Source organism: Brassica napus, chromosome C9, assembly GCF_020379485.1.
Source record: "Brassica napus cultivar Da-Ae chromosome C9, Da-Ae, whole genome shotgun sequence".
In the NCBI taxonomy this organism is placed as follows: Eukaryota; Viridiplantae; Streptophyta; class Magnoliopsida; order Brassicales; family Brassicaceae; genus Brassica; species Brassica napus.
In genome coordinates, this window is record NC_063452.1 from 44,011,485 (window position 1) to 44,016,316 (window position 4,832).

At 30.7% G+C, this 4,832-nt stretch overlaps 1 pseudogene; it reads right to left on the reverse strand.

Annotated features, from left to right (window-relative positions):
- Positions 1-1,345, reverse strand: LOC111212719 (annotated as a pseudogene).
- Between the last annotated feature and the right edge of the window lie 3,487 nt (positions 1,346-4,832).

Genomic DNA, 4,832 nt, shown 5'->3' on the forward strand with positions numbered 1-4,832 from the left:
TCCCCCACCACAACATGCATTGGTCCCTACTCCAAAAAGTTTTTAAAAAAACTCATTGGTCCAAAGGGGATCCATACAACACTTTAATATACACATCAAATCCAACTTACAACTTTAACATAGGAGGACCAACAAATCCTCCTTTTGTGTTAATTAGATGCATTGTAGCTTAAGTAGATGGATCGGATTAACATCGAGATCCTTTTCTACAAGAGAGAACCAGCATTGCCCGTCACAGAAGCCACCAACGAGGACGGTCTAGCTGACAGACTTGAAGCTTTTGCATAGCTTGAAGAGGCTCTTCCACCAGATGGCGGGCGTAAAAAACGCACCATTTAGGAACAAGTCACCTTCTGATCTCCAATTCCAGTTCAACCATTTGCTTTGTGGTGCATCTTCGTATTTAGTCACCTTTTTTCCAGTCACATAGTTGTAATTCAATACTCATATATATGAGTAAAATAGAAATATATTCATTATAAGATTAGCTCTTAATTACCTCTTTGAAGACGTGGTCATTGGGAGCAAGAAACCTATTGCCTTGACTGTTAATCGTTGGAGCTGCACTCCCACCAATTGCGTACATTTGCCAATGCGTATAATCATTATTTACCACATGAAAATACCCATGCCTACATCTGCCAATTCCCCATATTATATTACATGACATTAGCTAAAATAATATAAAATTCAAGGACATGTTTAGAATAACTCTAAAAGTTAACTTTATTTTTTACGTGGGCATTTTCTGAACAAGCCCTTCACCAAAATGATTAAAAGCAATGGTGACTTGCATGTTCTTGTCTCTCGTGTACGAATCACTGTGTCCCAAAAGCATCACTTTGTTATGATGCGTCAAGTAGTTATTAGATATCGTAATGGCCGTCGATCCACGGATCGCATCGACCAGACCGTCATCGCAGTTAGACAACGAGCAGTGGTCCACCCACACGTGGGACCCACCGAAGATCGTGACGGCGTCTCCGTCCGACGCCGTACTCCAGCCGTAATGTGACGGCGAGTCTCTGACGTAAGCATTCCCTCTCTTCTTGCAGTCATGGATGTTGATACCGTGGATGATGATGTTAGTCACGTACTGAACAGTGATGCACGCGCCGCCGGCGATGTGCACGCTAGCTCCACGGCCGTCTATGGTCTTGAACGAGTTCATCATCAGCTCTTCTTTCAGCTTTATCACCATGTCACGTGCGAAGATGATCCACAGCGGCTCGTCTTGGATCACTGCGTGTCTTAGAGTTCCCGGTTTAGGGTTAACCGCGTCTTTGTCGCTGGAGTCAGTCACCACGTAGATTCTGCCGTCACGGCCGCCGATGGCGTGGTAGTGAGATTAATTAAAGTGCTCATGCACGGGTATAAATATTTTTAAAGTAAATATATTATAATAATTAATTGCTATTTACTTTTAATTTTAAATTAATTTATAATTTATATGCATCATTTATATTAGTAATATTATGTTACTTTAATTATACATATGATTTTATATATGTTATGTCTAATCGATTTTGTTGTTTTTCAGTCGATTTAGTTATCATTTGGTTAAATTGGATTGCATCTATGAATTCAACTGTAATATTTTTATTCTATATATTAAAATTTTGGTTAATTTCTTATTTGCATTTAGGTGATTGTTGTCTTAGATATGTGAAAATATTTTATGAAGATTATGTATAACTTAAGATATATTGTGCTTAGAATCAAATTAAAAAAGTAAACTAAAGTGTCTGATTCCAAATTACATAAATTAATATAACGAAACGATAATATTCTGAAGTCTCATGCATATATATAAATTTTACAAAAGAACTAAATTGTAACAGTTGGTTAATATTCAATTTTCATTTTTAATATGCTTTGAGTTGTCATATGATTTATATTTATAAAATAAATTACTATTCTTATAAAATTATATATTCTTATCGTAGTTAAATCTATGATTTTAGACAAAAGTTGGATTAGTCGAATCACTCATGTTGTGAGTATATTGAGTTACATATATTCTTTCAAATTCAAAATGAAGTATAATTATTTTTTATTATAATTAAGTCAAATGTGCATGTATTTTCATAATATTTATCAAATTATATGTTGATGTTTGTAAAACAAATATTAGAAAATAAAATGATGATCAATAGGAAGTTACATGCGTAAGTAGCTGATACATTTTTGAAAGCTCATGAGCATATATCAATATTTACAATAATTAAAATATTTTATAAATTCTAAATAACTTTACGCCTTTGATATATTGAACGGAGACTAAAATTTATTTTAAATAATCTTAAAAATGAGAATTCAGATTTGCTTTGATATTTTGATTATGGTTCTATTAAGTTACAAACATAAAAACATAAAATTTAAAAGCAAATTTAATATTAAGAAAAAATAACTTTAATAATGATAAAATATAATATATCTACCTTATTAAACTATTTTGTAACTATTTGATCAAACGATGTTTATTTTGAAAATTATTTTTAGTTTTTTTTTTAATATCTCTTAAAAATAAGCAGTAAAAAAATTGTGATTGTAGTTAAAAATAATATTATATAAGTAAAATATAATTTATCGATATATTTTTGCTGTAATTGAAATATATTATAGTCAGCTAAATATATGAAAAATAAATAAAACATTTGAATATTACTAATTATAAACTATTTTTAGAAAATTAAACATATATCAGTTAATGTTACTTAATTATTTTATGTAATCATCTAAGAAAATATATAGATATATAAAAATATTTTTATTAATTTGAATTTTTTTCGTATTGTTTAAAATTATGTTTTAAAAGAAATAATATTTCTTTTTCTAATATCAAGATTATCTGTGTAAATTGTTTTTAATGAAATCACATTATATAAAAAATTATAATTTTCATCTAAGAAAATATAGATATAAAGAAAGTATTTTATTACTTCAAAATTATATTTTATGTTATTTAAAAATATTTTTTAAATGTAATATTACTATTTTGTAAACTTTCCTTTTTTTAAGAAATCATATTTTATATACATATGTTTTCGTTTTTCAATTTTTTTTTTTAACTTTATAAAAAATTTCCTTTTTATTATATGTGTAATTTTTTCGTAAATTTTTTAAATGGAAACTAAAAAATAATAATAATTATAGTATTTTGAATGTAAATTAATTCATTAAGGGTATCAGTATAATCAACCATCGTGAGAGTTAACGTAAGAGCGACACATAAAAAACTGACTTCTCAAATAATATTATAGAGATAGTTTTCATGTCTTTATTTGTTATAAAAAAATATGTCAAAAATCATTTTAAACATAATTTACTAACAAATAGTAAACAAAATTTTGAAAACAACATATATAAGTTATTGAAATTTAAAATTAAAATAATGTTACATACATCTTTATGATAATTTTATTATTAAGTTTGTTTTCTTAAAATAGTCTTAAAATATGAAAATATAAATATATTAATATTCACAAATTTACTTTTTATTTGTTAGAAATACATATTTAGGTTATACTTATTTTGGTACTATCGATGGCTACTGCTGCCACTAAAACTCGATTGGCTTGAAACTCAGAAGGTGAACAGCAGTTTGATGAAAATGCAGTCCCAATGTTGATATTCATCTACAACAAAGCCTGCACAATGAACCTTCAATGCATTATGAGACGATCAAGTTCCTGTTATCAACACTGTATCACATGTACCAAGTGCTTGTTACATTTGACTTCATGAATATATCACTTAGAAATGACTTGTAGAAGTGAAACACGTATTTCGCTGAATAGAATTTAATTGCTTGAACCTTTATCATTCAATGGACAGTTTCACTTTTGTCCAATAAACCAACAGTGTCTGCGAAATGGAATAAATAGCATTGCTCCAAAAATAAAAAAAATTACATTTTTAGATTGAACTTTAAGTTGAGCTTCCACCGTTCATATCATCTCCCAAGCCATTGTTGCCTCCCTGATAACAGCAAGACAAACACTGTTATTTTGACAGTACTGAAGACCGGTATCCAATGTAGTTACAAACTTACATATCAGGGACTCGAAGACGCTGACGCTCATCGAAGATGCGTGAAACTGTGAAGGTCTGATGCTTTGCAGTGTAATTGAAAATGATAACGCTAAGCTAGAATGTGTATGTCTTGCCAACAATGTCGGTAAAAATAGAGGAGCTGACTATCTTCTGGGTTCTCAACACCTCCAGCCTATTAAAGCCAGAGTATAAAAACAGATTCATCAGCCTCATCAGCAACCCTTAACTCCACACGATATCAAGAGTTTTAGCATATGAGATTACTGCTTACAACTAAAAAGAGCTTCCAAGTAGAGAATCATCAACATACACTACTTCGACGCTTCTCTCTCTTCACCTGCAACACATAATTCTTCCTCCTCTGTCACCTCACATACAAACCATCTGTTATATCGTGTGTTTGGTGATATAAGGAGAGTGTGTTTACCATTTTGCAGATGTTTCGTCCTCTCAGTGTCTTTAAAGCTTCTCCAGCGTAAGCTTGAGCTGCTTTTGATGCCTCTGCTTCCTTTGCAGTGGTGTTGATGCTTCAATTTTTCTCCATCACCAATGGTGATATAGACAGGAGCAGATTTACCAATTCTTGGACAAGTCTATATACCTGCAACCAATTTAGAATTAACATTAGTAGCCACAAATACCTGTAACTCTACACCAGTCATAAACATAAGAATCATCAACCTGGACAGCTGATTTCTCCCCATCAACCCCTAGGACCTGACCACGTCTCATAGAACCATCTCCTAAGAAAATATTAACAATTTCCTGGTATGTTA